Source organism: Xyrauchen texanus, chromosome 26, assembly GCF_025860055.1.
Source record: "Xyrauchen texanus isolate HMW12.3.18 chromosome 26, RBS_HiC_50CHRs, whole genome shotgun sequence".
NCBI classification, from domain to species: domain Eukaryota; kingdom Metazoa; phylum Chordata; class Actinopteri; order Cypriniformes; family Catostomidae; genus Xyrauchen; species Xyrauchen texanus.
In genome coordinates this window covers 1,561,012-1,579,550 of record NC_068301.1, presented here as the reverse complement: position 1 = coordinate 1,579,550, position 18,539 = coordinate 1,561,012, and the positions used below count along the sequence as shown (strand labels likewise).

General features: G+C 37.5%; 1 protein-coding gene and 3 non-coding genes across 4 annotated transcripts in view; all 4 read right to left on the bottom strand.

Annotated features, from left to right (window-relative positions):
- Positions 1–18,539, bottom strand: part of LOC127619440 (uncharacterized) — a 41,948-nt gene that overhangs the window by 5,729 nt on the left and 17,680 nt on the right. The gene's annotated exons all lie outside the window — the stretch shown is intronic.
- Positions 6,809–6,972, bottom strand: LOC127620425 (U1 spliceosomal RNA). Its single transcript, XR_007967713.1, has one exon. It is a non-coding gene; the product is annotated as a U1 spliceosomal RNA (small nuclear RNA).
- On the bottom strand, positions 11,101–11,264 carry LOC127620418 (U1 spliceosomal RNA). Its single transcript, XR_007967707.1, has one exon. It is a non-coding gene; the product is annotated as a U1 spliceosomal RNA (small nuclear RNA).
- On the bottom strand, positions 13,488–13,678 carry LOC127620439 (U2 spliceosomal RNA). Its single transcript, XR_007967725.1, has one exon. It is a non-coding gene; the product is annotated as a U2 spliceosomal RNA (small nuclear RNA).

Sequence of the window (18,539 nt, the reverse complement as noted above, 5' to 3'; positions counted from 1 at the left end):
AAAAGCATCTTCATTCACATGCAAATAACAACTTACACTCTGACACTTTCACCTTAAGAATACTGTGTGTGTGTGTGTGTGTGTGTGTGTGTGTGTCTCTCATTCAAGACAAAATACAGTCATATATTGGAGTGGAGGAATGTGAGCATTTCAACATGCAGCTGCTCCCGGGTGGCGCTTCTTAAGGTGCTGGTGCATTGCCGTGGTGCTAGAATGGAAGGCCATCTCTATTTTGAAAAGATGACATATCACGGAATTGTTTCCTTTTAAATGAAAGAATTCCCATACTTTAGAGGAACGAGTGCGTGCTGCCTTGCACTTCTGATAGTCTGAGGAGCCACTCGTGTTGCTACTGCTCTCCGGCTCATCTTTGTTTTGGGTCTGACGAATCGGCGCGCATATTTTGTGTCAACGTTTTTTTTTGCGTCGATGTCATCGATGACGTCTACGCGTTGTCCCAGTCCTAACAGTCATGTATCAACATTTGACTTTTTTGGACTAAAATTGTGCAAGACTTGTGTGTTATCCCAGTATAAATCATACAATAGTTCTGTGTGAGAAACAGACCAAAATGTAAATGTTTATTTACTGATAATCTTTCCCTCCACCGCAGCTCTCAAAATCTCTTTCACACTTTTAAAACTCCTCTTGCTTTAACAAGGTTGCTAAAGAGTTTCAAATTTAAGACTTTTTCCAAGACCTGAACATATAAAATTAATACAGTATCCCCAAAACCAAAACAAACCATTTAAAAATAAATCATATATCACAGACTCTTAATTAGCTGAATATTGATTATCAGTAAAACAGGGAGACTATATACAACTTTAAAATACTCAATACATGTTTTCCACATACTGAAAATCACATTAAAACTAGTTTATGTACCATAATATATATTTACATTTACATTTATTCATTTGGCAGACGCTTTTATCCAAAGCGACTTACAAAAGAGGAAGAACATCAGCGAATCATCTTAAGGAGACAGTGGTACAAAAAGTGCCATATTACAAAGTTTCACTATCATCAGAATAGTATACAAAACCGATTTAAGTGCAACAAGAAATGTAAATATATATATATATTTTTTTTTAAGTGACCGGTTAAGTGCTTTTGGAAAAGATGTGTTTTTAGCCGTTTTTTGAAGATAGAAAGTGAGTCAGCTTCCCGGATTGAGTTGGGAAGGTCATTCCACCACCGTGGTTTGATGAAACTGAGAGTCCGGGAAAGTGTTTTGGTGCCTCTTTGTTTTGGTACGACAAGGCGACGTTCCTTAGCCGACCGCAGGCTTCTGGTGGGAACGTAGCTCTGCATTAATGTTTTTAGGTATGCTGGAGCAAACCCAGTGACTGTTTTATATGCCAGCATCAGGGCCTTGAATTTAATACGTGCATGAACCGGCAGCCAGTGGAGAGAGACATATATTACACATGAGAGACTGACTTATATTGGACTGTTTGTCTGCCAATAGTTTGTTTTAATTGGTCGTCTATATTAAATATTCTTAGTAAAACACTTTTGAGCCATTTTAGAGCAAATACATAATTATCAAGATATCGAATATAGTCAACTTGCTGAAAAATATCACCCAGCTCTACTACTAATATGCATATATATTTAAATATATAAATAAAGTGCATCTGGAAAGTATTCACAGCGCTTCACTTAATCCACATTTTGTTATGTTACAGCCTTATTCCAAAATGGAGTAAATTCATTTTTCTCCTCAATTCGACAAACAATACCCCATAATGACAACATGAAAGAAGTTTTTGAAATCTTTACAAATTTATTAGAATAAATAAAATGTACATAAGTATTCACACCCTTTGCTCAATACTTTGTTGAAGCACATTTGGCACCAATTACAGCCTCAAGTCTTTTTGTGTATGATGCTACAAGCTTGGCACACATATTTTTGGGCAGTTTCTCCCATTCTTCTTTGCAGGACCTCTCAAACTCAATCAGGTTGGATGGGGAGCGTCGATGCACAGCCATTTTCAGACCTCACCAGAGATGTTCAATCGGGTTCAAGTCTGGGCCACTCAAGGACATTCACAGAGTTGTCCCGCAGCCACTCCTTTGTTATCTTGGCTGTGTGCTTGGGGTTGTTGTCCTGTTTTTCAATGCTGCAGACATTGTTCTGTACCCTTCCCCAGATCTGTGCCTCCATACAATCCTGTCTCGGAGGTCTACAGACAATTCCTTGGACTTCATGGCTTGATTTGTGCTCTGACATGCACTGTTATCTGTGGGACCTTATATAGACAGGTGTGTGCCTTTCCAAATCATGTCCAATCAACTGAATTTACCACAGGTGGACTCCAATCAAGTTATAGAAACATCTCAAGGATGATCAGTGGAAACAGGAAGCACATGAGCTCAATTTTGAGTGTCATGGCAACGGCTGTGAATACTTGTGATTTTATTTCTTTTTAATAAATTTGCAAATATTTCAAACAAACTTCATGTTGTCATTATGGGGTATTGTTTGTAGAATTTTGAGCAAAATAATTAATTTAATCCATTTGTAATAAGACTGTAACATAACAAAATGTGGAAAAAGTGAAGCGCTGTGAATACTCGAGTATCACACTAATTACAATAATAGTTATATATTTATGTTTGTATTTATACATGAGCCAAAGACACTTAAAAGAGGATATTAAATGTTATTCAATTTGACAACTAAATCACTGTTTAAATTATTAAATCTAGAAAATTCTTAGAAATGTAATAATTATATAATAATAAAGCTGAAACATTCATTTTTTAATTCAGTCCATGAAGCTCAAAATGTGTTTCTGGGTCAAAGCAACTCAAAATGATGGAGCAGGTCCCATTTACACAATTATTACAAGTTTAATAAAATATTTGAGTTAAAAATGTAACCTAATATTTCTCTAATGTAATTAGAGCTTTAACTTCCTGACTGATATCATGAGATGTTGCTACAATTTATCCACATAATTTGCCTTACTCATGATGCCATCTATTTTGTGAAGTGTGGATATAGATACTCATCTACCTGTTTCCACCAGCATCTTCACAAAGTCCTTTGCTGTTGTTCTGGAATTGATTTGCACTTTTTCCACCAAACTATGTTCATCTCTAGGAGACCGAATGTGTCACATGGGGTTTATACTTGCGTACTATTGTTTGTACAGATGAACGTGGCACCTTCAGGCATTCGGAAATTGCTCCCAAGCATGAACCAGAGTTGTGGAGGTCCACAAATAGTTTTCTGAGGTCTTGGCTGATTTCTTTTGATTTACCCATGATGTCAAGCAAAGAGGCACTAAGTTTGAAGGTAGGACTTAAAATACATCTACTAGATACACCTCCAATTCAGAACACCTCCTATCAGAAGCTGCTTAAAGGCACAGTTAACTAAGTGTATGTAAACTTCTGACCCACTGGAATTGTGATATAATCCATTAAAAGTGAAACAATCTGTCTATAAACAATTGTTGGAAAAATTACTCGTGCACAAAGTAGATGTCCTGAACGACTTTCCAAAACTATAGTTTGCTAATCTGAAATGGTTAAAAATGCATTTAAATGAAACTTCTGACTTCAACTATATATATTATGAACATTACATTTAACTTATTACACAGTGTAGTTGTTACAGTGAATATAACAATGTTACACACTGTTGTTAAAGGGGTCATGACATGGTTTTTTTTATTGTATTATTATGTTCCCTTAGGTGCAATTATAGTATTAATATATTTTTTTTTAAGAAAAACTTTTAAAATCTAGTGATTTATGACCTTTTCCCACCCTGTTTCTCATCCTCTGATTCAAACAGTCTGTTTTGGGGGCGTTTTCCATTTAAGACTTCAGTGTTAACGCCCACTGTTATGATTGGCTAACGTCAGTGCCTATGTATCAATTATTGACGCCCCAGCCAGAACAATATGCAAGTAAACTAAGTAAAAACACTGTGATTATTCATAATGAATGAAATTGCGCTTTAAAAAGTAGTTTAAAGTTTAAAATAGATTACTTACAGTTTGCGTCGTCGTTGTTCCCAGAATAGTCGGCACGGACTTATCTTTGAGCAACAGTTTTCTGGCAAAGCCAGCATCATATTGAGATTTGTTCTCAAAACAGTCATCCTTAAAATGTACAGAACAAACGCTTAAGTTAACACTGCCGTGACTGGGTCAGATCCACAAAAAATAAACTGCATCCATTTTTCCCTGACGTCTGGATCTTTCGGCAGCTTATTCAGAGGTTTTGTTTGACCACAGCCAGGAACAGCACATCTGTGTGGCATCGTAATTTTCCTGTGCACAAGTAGTCTCTGTCAGAGCTCGCTGTCCATCGACTGAACACTTGTGAGGCGACGGCGATACTGAAATGAGCGTAGCTGTCTTGCGCTTAAAGCGTAGTTATCTTGTGCTGGAGGCGGTCATATGCAAACGCTGGTACGTCACTTCTAACCGACACGTCACTTCTAACCATGAATCCAGAACGAGCTGTATTTTGAGCTTGATTAAATAAATGATTCGTTTAGAATGGGGAGGACGTCTTAAAATATTAAACTTGCAGGACGTTTTAATGATACAAAGACCTCTTATATACCAAAAGATCAAGGCAAATTTGGTTTCTCATGTCATGACCCCTTTAAAAGATTTTTGAGATGTAAAAGATGAATCTAAGATAAATCATGTCAAATAATGTGATAATGCAATCCACCAAATACAAGTCAACAACAAATGGAAACTTTTTAGGGGAACCCTTAAAAGTGAATGTGATGCCCAGCTGAATTCAAATTGTACATTTCTGGTACTGCGAGATGAGAAACCATATACATACAACTGCTGCAGTATCTGTCATTTTGTGTTTAGAATCTGGTTATCAGTTGGTTCATGTGTGTTCACTTGCATGTCTAAAAACAACGAAAATGAAGTCATTAAAAAGCTGCACCAAGATCTTTTTGTAAATATTTCTCTGGCCATTATGACAGTTGTGAGAAAACAAAACATCAACATGGATGCAGCTGATGTTCACACTCATCCAGGCGACCCCATAAACCCAAACTAATATTCACTAAAGGAATTATGCAGATCAGACAACGGCGCAAATGTTGTGAAGCGCAATCTATAACAAGCCTTTAAACAGGAGTGACAATAGCCCCTTTCACACATACAGCCTTTTCCAGACAATTGACTGTATTTTCAGGTTAGGTCACGTGTGAACACGACCCTTTTTGAAAATAATTGGTCAATTTAGCTCTGGCCATTTCCCTTAATGAGAAGTAGTATCATTAGTACATTTACATGTTCATTTTGATGGTATGTGTGAACAGCACATTTACCAGTAAAGGCAACCCAACAATTTTCCTGTAATTTATCTGGTTGCATGTGAAAGGGGAAAATGAAATTTAGTTTAAATACTCAAGACGCAGTGCAATATCAGATCTGACAGCGCCTGAACTAGATTAGTTTGGGTAGTGAATAAGACAGATTTTTGCATTGAAATACCAACCAATAATCAACATTACCCAAAATCAAACCTTTTTATGCTGCTTGTTTAAACTTATTTTGCAGCTTTGAAGATTTATGACAAGAACACGTGAAATGTTCAGTTTAAAATGATTTGGACTCAAACTAAAAATAAATGGCATAATGACTGAACATCAATATGTGCACGTGTGTGAATGACAGTCATAATGTGTTTGTAACGTTTGTTGGAGTTCGTGTGTAAATTAGCCATTAAATGCCTTACAATAAGCTACATGAAATGAATCGTATATTGTAATCACGCATGCTAAATCACACACATCTGAACGATCATTCCTGATGTTCAAGTCTTGAGCTCAAAACTCACTTACAAACACCAACAAGTGTTTGAAATAACATCCGACTTGGATCTGATGTGGAGTCCGATCACAGAAGCAGAATTACATGAATTATTGAGTTATATGTGATGCTTACTCTTACTAATCACTTTCATACTAAATATACTTTATACTAAAACAAATACCAGAGACCGCTCAGACAAATGTCTCATATGCGGAGAATGTGCTAACCATAAAAATATTAATCATAAAAGTTTAAGAACCACTTCATGGTCAGAATGGCGACCTTTTGAATCACGCTCGCACCAGAGAATTATTGCACCTCGAGCTGTAATTGGCCAAAATGCTCCGTTCGACTTTTCCGAGACCCTCTACTCTTCCCTGTGGAACGCTTGACCTCTGACCCACTTTCTGTAGATCTGAATTTCTCCATCTTGAAAACTTGAAGCTGTATTTTTTAAAACGGGATATTTACAGTGTAAGAATTCAGAAATAAAAATTTGCTGTTTGAAAATACAGATTTATAAAATTGTGCCATAAAAAAACTCACTTCAATTTGGTTAAATATAAAATGACCAGGATTGGAGTTTAAAAAAATGCAAAACTATTTAAAATACAACGTAAAATTAAATTTGGCAAAAATCACAATTATAATTCAAACATCTAATATTTCAAATTTACACAATTCAAATTGTTTTGGCATATTTCTGGCTCCATAGACTTGCTCCCTACCAGAAAATCCTAAAGGAGAACATCTGGTCATCAGTCCATGAGTGAAGCTCAAACACAACTGGATTATACAGCTAGACAAAGATCCAACACATAGGAGCAAACCCTCCGCAGAATGGCTCAAATTAACTTGAATGATTGAGATGCATAAAAAGAACCTTAAAACGATCAGATCATGATTGAAAACACTCCAATGTGGATGAACTAAATATACATGCTATATATGATTATAAATAAATGTTTAATCTACCTTTAACCAGATGATCAGGGAGAGCGCGAACGCAGTCCCCCACTACCAGAAATTATGCAGTCGAGATTCCCACATTTGGGGAATTCGCAGGGGTCAGCACAGTCGGAGTGCAATGACTGAGCCTCACCCTGGGTGAACCACCTTCATGATCATGGTGTCTCCCCTGCCAGGTAAGTATGAATTTAAAGCGAGCCAATCAGAGGAGTCATTCTGCTCACTACTATTCACGTCGATGGTGATACACATTCAAATACACATACTTCATGACTAATACACATTGTTATTACATGTTATTAACAAATATTTACAATTACACCCAGTTTACAAGGAATGTAACCGATGATGCATTGCGATGTGACTTGCTGCAATGTTTTGAGTCAGTGTACAACAGAGCCGCACACACGGACCAATCAGCTTTGAGCTCCAGACTATGGAGGACATAAAGTGACAGTATAAAAAATAATTGCAAAGAATTGTAAAAAAATTTAAATAAAGTGTACACTGAAACAAAACATTTTCATATCAGACATAAACTAGTACTTAAAAATCACAAGGTGGTATTTATCAAGGCTCCTTGGCATCCTGAGTGAAATAAGTCAACACGGAAGATACTACGATGTTCTGGTGCAGAGATATGCAATTTGTTACTTGGTTGCTAGGCTAACCCCATCTAGTTGCTATGCTATTACCAAGGTGATACAATACATGGCTCCTTGCCATCCTGAATGAAATAACTCAACCAGGAAGTCTCTCTGTGTTTTTTCTTTACAATATTTTGCATTAATAATCATGATTTAGTAGTCCATAAACAGTGATGGTGACTCCGTTACAATCCTCCATATTAGAGCTCGACCGATAGTGGATTTTGCTGATACCGATAACTAATATGGTGGGAAAGACAGTTTTTATAATTGATTCATAGAATGTCAAAAAAACGAATTCTTATTCTTTCTTTGCTATGGTGGGCACAGACAAAGAGTCCAAAATAAATAAAATCCCAGATGCAGTTTTTGTTGAACCAAAATCCTAATAAGATTTGGTACATAATGCGGGACTTTAGTATCAATTATGAATCAATATTGAATCTGGAAATCTGTATCAATACCAGCCCTAATAGAAATATATTTGATTTGTTTTCCATAATTTTGGTCTCATTTTAGCTTTTTAAAATATCTGAACATTCAAAAAATTAAATATCATCCACCATCGACCCACAGTGCTGTGAAAAATATTTGCCCCCAACCTGATTTCTTCACTTTTTGAGTATCGAATGCAAAATGGTTTCAAAAATGAAAACAAAATCTAACATAAAACAAAGATATTCTTAGTAAACACAAAATACAGTTATTAAATTATAATGTTATTTATTGAAGCAAAGAAGTTACCCAATACCAACTGGGCCTGAGTGAAAAAGTATTTGCCCCTTTTGTTACTAAATCTATGAAACTACATTTCTAATGCGGTTCAGCTGGACAAGACACACCCAGGCCTGATTACAGCCAGCCCTGTTCAATCAGATCAACACCTAAAGAGAACATTTTCAGCAGCATGAAGTTGACTAAAAGGTCTCACCCAGCACAACACTATGCCAAGGTCGAAAGAAATGTCATAAACGAGGAGGGAAAAGTTGACTGAAATAGTTTTGTAACCCTTTCCAGACTGATGAATTTCAAAGGCTCTGGGACTCCAAAGAAACACAGTGAGAGCCATTAACACCAAATGGAGAAAACGTGGCACAGTAGTGAACCTTCCCAGAAGTGACCAACCTTCCAAAATTCCTCCAAGAGCACAGCGACAACTCATCCAGGATGTCACAAAAAAGCCAAGGACAACATCCGAGGAACTGCAGGCCTCTCTCGCATCACTAAACTGTTCATGACTCCACTATCAGAAAGACACTGGGCAAAAATGCCATCCGTGGAAGAGAGACGAGACAAAAACCACTGCTAACCCAGAAGAACATTAAAGGGCACCTATTATGGAATTTTGAAAATTACCTTTCATGTAGTGTGTAACAGATTTAAGTGAACAAAAACATCCTGCAAAGTTTTATATATGAAAGTTCACCGTAAAAAAGTTATTGTCTCTCAAAAGTAGGAGTCGACTCTGAGTCAATGTAATGAATCGATTTTCCAACGAGTCATTTTCCTTTTCGATGTGACGTCAAGACGAAAAATTATCAAATTGGCCGCGCCCACTCATTGCGTGCACGAGACACCAGGGAAAACTTGAAAACATCATGTCGACAACAAGACGCTGTGTTCTGAAGTGCGTATCAAAAGTGACCTTTTTTTCACTGCCCAGGGACGAGCATGTGAAGAATCAGTGGCTAGAGTTTATATTTACAACTATACCACACAAGTATCGCCCGAACCTTGTGCTGTGTTCGCCTCATTTTAATGACGATTGCTTTACTGAACATGAACGCTTTCAAGTGTGGATTCATGAGACGGTTGATACTGAAGGAAGGTTCAGTACCAAGTTTATTTGGATCAGCTTCCTCCTCCGAATCACAACCTGTAAGTATTATTAATAATTGTTGCTTTTATGTGTTTTTTAGCATGCTTAATAAGTATGTGTGTGTGTTGTGTACGTTACACTCAGCGCAGCTTTCTAGGTCTCCAATGTCAATGTTTTTGAAATATGTGAAATGTTTGTTGATGTTATTGGAGTTGTCATAAAGAATAGAGCAATAACTTGTAGTAATGCAGTGCTTTACCAATATGTTTATGCGTTGGGCTAACGCAAACAATAACTGATTGGGTGTTTACCACCGATCTTTGGGCTATGATCGCTAACATAAATTAACTCAAATTCCTTCTCTGATTTAGATTTTTTTACTACAAATCGGTGATGGGCGTTCTGTTTCCGACAATCTCTGCACAGAGTATACCAATCACAACTGACTGGGTCATCTGACCAATCACCGCAGATTAGCGTCACGCAAAGGAGGGGTTTGGAAAAATGAGTCGTTGAACGAATCATTTGGGAGTCGGTGAGCAAATCAGGTAAACATAAATGCATATTATAAGACAACAAATGTGTTTTTTGTCATTGCATGCATGTAAAACTGTTGTTGGGGACTCCCAAAACAATATTAGGAACATTTTAAATGCCATAATAGGTGCCCTGAATTTTGCCAAAACACACCCTGATGATCCTCAAAGCTTTAGAGAGAATGTTCTGTGGACTGCTGAGTAGACCGTTACATACCAGAGCCTATAGAGAGAGAGTTGCGACAACTCCATTGACTCCAACGGAACGTTTTTTTTTACAGCAATGGCGGCTCGTGGAGCCTCTCAATACTTCCCGGAAGTAGCAGCAAACACACGCCACGCCGTAGAGATGCAGCAGAACAAACCGTTTATGCCGCACTTTTAAAAGGTGAGACGTTTAAAGAATAATATTATCTTATTCTGTATATTATCAGTACATCTAAATAAAAATAACTTGTAAATTAAAACCTTATAGTTGAGTATTACTCATTAAATTAGGAGATAAGGGATGTTATCGGATAACTAACAGATTAGGCAAGGATTGGAGCTGGATAAAGTTAGTAACGAACACCCTATTCATTGTAAAAGCTGAATTTTCAGCCTCATTACTTTTGAACGGCAGTTTATATACGAGTATGCTTAAGTTGTTTTAAAGCTGAATATATTGTGTATATGAATAAGTATTGTAAGAATTATACATTAGATATATAATATTTATAATACATAAATAATTATATTACTATATATAGAATTGTAAACAATAAGCTTCATTTCACTATATTGACATTTACGTAACTGCTGCTAATAGTTAATAGTTCATTGACCCATTGTGCGGTGCGAGCCGGACATCACCTGTCACCAGCCTGTCTCTGTACTATCTGAAAAGTCATAAATATGACATTAGTTACCATGAGATTAGTGAAAACAATGAACATGAGGTAACATAAAAACGCAACAGAAACCCTAGCCTGAAATAAGATGAGGCAAATAACGGTAATCCTCAAATATTAGCTGATTTGATCTTTAAAAGAACAACATCGCTGTAACAACATACTCAAGCTACATACATATGTCGGTGTGTTACATAAATATATAAAATAAATGCATTTATTGACTACTACTTACCAGAAATCGCAGTTCTGTCACTCTAGCAGTTTGACATGCCCGCCAAAGCACTTCCTGGAACTATCTGAAGTCTACGTGAAACACGTGACGATCAAGCATTTATGACTTCCGTTGTCAACTCTCTTCCTACAAGGCTCTGATATATGCTAATGCTAATTGTTTTAATCTGCCTTTAACCAGAGAATCAGGGGAGAGCGCGAACGCAGTCCCCCACTACCAGAAATTATGCAGTCGAGATTCCCACATTTGGGGAATTCGCAGGGGTCAGCACAGTCGGAGTGCAATGACTGAGCCTCACCCTGGGTGAACCACCTTCATGATCATGGTGTCTCCCCTGCCAGGTAAGTATGAATTGAAAGCGAGCCAATCAGAGGAGTCATTCTGCTCACTACTATTCACGTCGATGGTGATACACATTCAAATACACATACTTCATGACTAATACACATTGTTATTACATGTTATTAACAAATATTTACAATTACACCCAGTTTACAAGGAATGTAACCGATGATGCATTGCGATGTGACTTGCTGCAATGTTTTGAGTCAGTGTACAACAGAGCCGCACACACGGACCAATCAGCTTTGAGCTCCAGACTATGGAGGACCTAAAGTGACAATATTAAAAATAAAATATTTGCAAAGAATTGTAAAAAAAAAATTAAGGTGTACTACGAAATAAAACATTTTCATATCAGACATAAACTAGTACTTAGCTTTATTTCCTTTTGTATTACTGTATTTTTTTAATTCCACGTGTATTTATTTATTTCTAGATTGAAATGTTTGTGGACAAACTTTAGGTTGGCTTGAGAGAACATAGCAATAAAGTTTGAAGTAGTTGTAAAAGTTTGAAGGTTTTTAGTTTGAAGTTGTTATAAGTTTAAGTAGTAGTTTTAAAAGTTCAAAGTTTAAAGATTATACGACCATTCAGTCTATCAGATAGATAGATAGATCCCTGCTACCCTGAGTCCCATGAACAAAACCTGAAATATTTGTTCTGGTGCAGAGATATGTGATTTGTTACTTGGTTGCTAGGGTAACCCCATCTGGTTGCTAGGTAATGACCAGGGAGATACAATACTTGGCTACTTTTCATCCTGAGTGAAATTAGTCAACCAGGAAATCTCTACGATTTTCTGGTGCAGAAATATGATATTTGTTACTTGGTTGCTAAGGTAACCACATCTCGTTGCGAGGCAGTTACCAGGGTGATATTCATCATGGGCACTTGCCATGATGAGTGAAATAAGTCAAACTGGTAGCCTCTACTATTTTCTGGTGCAGAGATATATAATTTGTTACTTGGTTGCTAGGTTAAGCCCATGTGGTTGCTATGCAGTTACCAGGGTGATACTTATCATGGGTACTTGCCAAACTGAGTGAAATAAGTCAACCCGTATGTCTCTATGATTTTTCTGGTGCAGAGATGTGTGATTTGTTACTTGCACAAAACATTCCCATGCTTTCGTCCATGTGGAGATCCGTGGGAATGTATGACATGTAAAGCTGCACTTGTGTGTCAGTTGCTAATAAAGGTACAAGTGATTTAGAAGCGCACATTAACTCTGTGAAGCATAATAGGTCAGCAAAAGTTCAAATGTTAAATTGTTTTCACATTGCTTCATATTCCATATTCAAAATAATAGTAAATGAAGGTACACTCATGGCATCAAATATTTTATTTTAGAGTCTTTTTCACTGTATTAAAGTTTGCATTCATAGTAACACTGTTTTGAACCCTATTCTATCCCATCTTCCTATTTATGTGCAAATGTACAAATAAATCAATCAATAAACATATAAGTATAGAAAATAATATATGTGGAAATAAATCAATACAATCATTCTTAAGGAAATAAAAGTATAACTACGTCATATTTGATAACTAGTTAATTTATATGTAAAACATTTTTAATGATGCACCAGAATAAAAATCCTGGACTCTTTATATTTATTTGTAATATTGTCACATTAGGTCCTCCATAAGAGACTAGTTTTGAAATTGGGAACGGTCAACGGATGTAGAAAGGAAGTCCCGCCTTAAAGGTAAAAGAGCCAATCACATTTCAGAAACTGATATCGCCTGTCAATCAACTAGAGAACGCGCATGCGCATTAGCTACACAAGCCGGGAGAATTGCGTTTGTTTAGTGTTATCAGAGATAAAGAAGCACATTTTATGATTCCAGTGTCTTCAGATTTTACTGCTGAATATATTTTAACACTGAAATATGTTTTTGATCTTAATCTCGCGTCCGTTATAGATGAGATGTTTAATTGAAGCGAGAATAAAACTTATGTGCGATTTTATTACACTTTAAAATATATAAATAAAATTGATATGAGCATTTAATTTTTCACTCGAAGTTTTTTTTTTTCAATAACAAAAATATCAACATACAAACTCTTGTAGACAAAAGAGACTATAAATATGTATACAAATATTATACAAAAGTATTACCCAAGCATAAAACACCAAAAACAAATCAAATAGGGAGAGCTATTTCAAAATACACAAAGTTAATGCATCATATACACAATTATTCAGTTCTTTTCTTGACAGTTTTAGGGGGGTGCACCGTTCCTGGAGATACTGCAATACCAGGTCGATGCGTGGAGTGGACGGAGCAAGCCCCTATTCCATCTCCCTGATCCAAAAATCAATTTAATATATGGTCCCCGGATAGGGGACGTATCAGATATTAAACTGATAAGAACAGATACTACACTTGATCTTAGCCAAAAGGCCGAGAAGCGATACCGAAATAAGGATCCGAGCAAAGGGAGTCATTCAGACAACTACAGATCTCACTGACGGTCTTATTCATAATAATATCAGACCATTTCAAACTATAAACTACTTACAAATACAAACTTCAAAATTAAAGCCCCACTCAAGAGACTGTGTGAAGAGTTTTGAGGTTCTCGTCAATAAGAAGCCGAAAAACCTTCAAAATACGCGGATATTTTTCCTCCCTCTGTTATCATGAGTTCTCCATCATCCAATCAAACACGAGAACAGTGTTTGTGGACAATAAAACTATTCAGAGTCTCTTTATAATCCTAAAATAATCCGCTTTTCACAGGAAAGTCTCTCTGCTCATGTTCTGACACCAGATTCACAAAACAACAGGAGAAAATGAAGCTTTTGCCACATTTATTTCCTTTGACGCCCTCATGTGGTGAAATGTGGAACTGCAAGTCCGTCTGCGCCATCAAACTACAATCACTGACGACGAGAAAAGCTGCAAACCCTTTCAACGACTATTTCAACAAACATTTTAGCGCCATCAATCTTGACAGATCTACACTGAAACAATAAAGCGGGAAATCAGCACAAACTGGTGTTTGCAAATCCTTGAATGAGCGTTAAATATCAGCAACCCGTTGAATAAGTTTGATCTGATTTGATTGTGACTGACTTCATCCATCGGTGTATTTAACGGACACAGTTCACGTGAGAAATGTCTTTATTTTCTCATTTAAACGCCTCAAATTGGACGGTTGTCTCAGATTAGCCTACACTGATTAACAACGGCCAAAAAAACAATCAAAAAGCTCTAAATTGATGTACTAACGTTGTTCTTAAAACATTTTCGACGGATTAATCCTAGTTTACGGGACTACAAGCATTTAAGTACATAAAAGTAGTCTAAATAATCAAATTGAAAGTTTTAATTGTGAAGATACTCACAGGTGTCGCTTGTCTTGCACCAAACCGTGTAAAAATCCACCTGAACATTGAGGCTTTTTTGCAAATTAGGAAACCCACTATGGCGAATAGCGAGCTAATGAATATTAAACAGGACGTGCTGACGTACCTTGGCACGTGTCCAATGACGAAGTCTTTCATAAATTAATATTAAAAAGAGAGCCTTCTCCATGTTAAGATGAATTCATCAACAAATCTTTATCTTTCCTCTGATTAAGTTTCTCTGAAATTAGTTATTTGATGTCACAATGTGAATAATTGTTGGTTATTTTCAAAACATTTAAACAGATTAATACTCTGTATAGATATTAAATACAGTCATGTATCAACGTTTGATTTTTTTGGACTAAAATTGTGCAAGACTTGTGTGTTATCCCAGTACAAATCATACAATAGTTCTGTGTGAGAAACAGACCAACATTTAAATGTTTATTTTCTGATAATCTTTCCCTCCACCGCAGCTCTCAAAATCTCTTTCACACTTTTAAAACTCTTCTTGCTTTATCAAGGTTGCTAAAGAGTTTTTAAAATCAAATTTAAGACTTTTTCCAAGACCTGAACATATAAAATTAATACAGTATCCCCAAAACCAAAACAAACCATTTAAAAATAAATCATATCACAGACTCTTAATTAGCTGAATATTGATTATCAGTAAAACAGGGGAGACTACATACGACTTTAAAATACTCAATACATGTTTTCCACATACTGAATATCACATTAAAAGTAGTTTATGTACCATTATATATATATATATATAACACATGAGAGATTGACTTATATTGGACTGTTTGTCTGCCAATAGTTTGTTTTAATTGGTCGTCTATATTAAATATTCTTAGTAAAACACTTTTGAGCCATTTTAGAGCAAATACATAATTATCGAGATGCATTTAGAATATAGTCAACTTGCTGAAAAACTACTAATATGCATATACACACACACACACACACACACACACACACACACACACACACACACACACACACACACACACACACACACACACACACACACATTATACACAGTTTTTTGCATATATACAGTGAAATGTATTCATTTTCACATATCCCAGATATGGGGTCAGAGTGCAGGGTCAGCCATGATACGGCGCCCCTGGAGCAGATAGGGTTAAGGGCCTTGCTCAAGGGCTTGAACCCCCAACCTTCTGGTCAGTAACCCTGAGCCTCAACCGCTGAGCTACCACTGCCCCGCAGTGCTCAATCCTTCGACGATAAACACGAGTTTATTTGTGCAAGGGGTATGTACAGTTATTGAATTAAATGTGAATTAACATGTGCATATGAAACATTTAATTACATTATTATTATGGGGGAGTCCTAAAGTCGGTTTAATTGTTCATGTAAAAACTATTCTTGTGCATGGTTGTCCTGGTGCTCAGTGCTCTGTAGCGCTGGCCAGAGCCAATAATACTCTCAGCAGTCCTGACTGTCTGTTGAAGTTTCCTTTTATTTATTTGGTGGCTGAACCAAACCAGACAGTTATAGATGTACACAGGACAGACTCGATGGCCAAGTTGAACTGTGTCAGCAGGACATTTTTATCATTCAATGACAATAAACCATGGTTTACAGGAATATTTAGGCAACTTAGTCATGCCAAAGAGGATGCTTACAGAAGTGGGGACAAAATAGTGTACAACCAGGCCTGGAACACAGACAAATGAGATTAGATTGGGTAAAAGAAGCTACTCTGATAATCTGAAAAACCAGCTTTCAACCAACTATTCTGCATCTGTGTGGAAACGTCTGAAAAGCATCACCAAGTACAAAACACCTCCCCTTTACTCTGTAGAGAGTCAACTAATGGCTGATGAACTTATTATTTTACTGCAGGTTTGAAATGCCCAGACTCGCAGCCCTCCCCTGCTCTTCACTTCTCACACACACACACACACACACACACACACACACACACACACACACACACACACACACCTCTCCTGGAACCCCACTCCTCCCCCTCCTGCTACTCAATCTGCACTTATGATCTGTGAGGATGATGTGTGCTGGTTCATTCAGAAACAAAAGTCTAGGAAAGCTTCAGGCCCAGATGCATTTCACCCGTCTGAATGTCTGTGCTGACCAACTGGCCCCAACTTCACACAGAACTTCAGTATATCACTGGAGCAGTGTGAAGTTCCTTGCCTTTTCAAACGCTCCACCATCATTCCAGACCCCCAAAAAAACAAAACCACTGTGGTCATGAAGTCATTTGAGAGACTAGTTTTGGCCTTCCTGAAGGACATAACCGGACCTCCACCTTCAGTTTGCTTACTTAGCAAACAGGTCTGTGGATGATGCTGTCATGTCAAAATGGGACAGCATAATATCCTGCAACACCTCGACAGAACTGGGACTTATGCAAGGATCCTATTTGTGGACTTCAGTCTTCAATACCATCATGCCCGATCTTCACTCAACCAAATTGACCTAGCTCTCCGTGCTCACCCCAATCTGTCTATGGATCACCAGATTTCTGACAGATAGACAGCAGCTAGTTAGACTCGGGAAAGTCACATCTGGGTCCCTCACTGTTAGCACTGGTGCTCCTCAGGGAAGCGTTCTATCTCCACTGCTCTTCTCCCTGTACACAAATGACTGCACTGCATAGGATCCCACTGTCAAGCTCCTGAAGATTGCAGATGACACCACGGTCATCGGCCTCATCTGTGATGGTGACGAGTCTGCATACAGATGGGAGTTTGAACAGCTGGCTGTCTGGTGCCGTCACAACCTTGAACTAAACACGTTCAAAAGAGTGGAGATGATAGTGTACTTCAGGAGAAATACCAGTAATCCAGTAATAAGTGAGTCAGGGTGTTGTTTCTCTGTGTGTGATGTGATAAGCCAGCTGTTGCAATGCTGCGTTCATGCATGCTTGTGGCGGGATGTACACACTCACCAGAAAAAAAACAGTGGTGAGTAGAAAGGCTTACAGTTGATAGAGCACTTCTAAATTAGGACAGCACATTTTCTTCAAAGAAAGTTGGTGTACAGATGTAAAAGCACGTTCCACCCCCTCTCGTTTTCCCTGATGATTCCAGAACGCTGTACCCTATGAACAGCTGAAAGGACGACAGATGAAATGCATTGTCCAGGATGGCTTCATTCAGCCAGGTTTCTGTGAAATACAGAGCAGTCCTTATTTGTTTGAGTGAGCAGAAGCAGTTCATCCATTTTGTTGGCGAGGGAGCGGAGTACTAAAGCCGTGTTGACGAAGCTGCACAAGCGCGCCAGCTCGTTTCCCTAGCATGCATCTTTTGGATCGCTTGTAGGGCACCGCTGCGCCTCCAACTAAGATGTCTAATAAAACGTCAGAATAATATAAAACGTCTGGATATGTGTCTTTCCATGAATTTCCAAAAGATGCTGAACTTTTTATGAGCTCGGTGGGTTCAGGTTATTATACGTGAAGATTACTTAAATAAACGAGGAAGAACTTTCCACTTTCAGTGCATATTATACATGAGGAAGATAACTTCGTTAATTAACGAGGAAGCACTTTCGTCTATTCAAGATGAGGACATACAGCAGTCGCTCACAGGTGGAAGTGTGAAACGCTTTGATATCTGCGCTGTACCGTCACGGTTTCAGTGGAATGATTACACATCACAACAGACACAAGAGTTTGTGTTTGACAGGGTCAGAAGTCAGCTGGACCGGGACATGGGTCTCTCTTCACATCCTGCATCGCACCAAATCAGACTCATAGGTCTGTTAACTGTGCCCTCATTTTTTGATTTTTGCCATTTATGGCGACAGATTTGTAGATCGTTCCTTTAATAGATAAATCTGTGCCTACTGATTTAATGCACAACCTCAATAATAATGAAATTTTATTGACTTACCATCGTATTCGTGCAGATAACCCACAAAAAAAC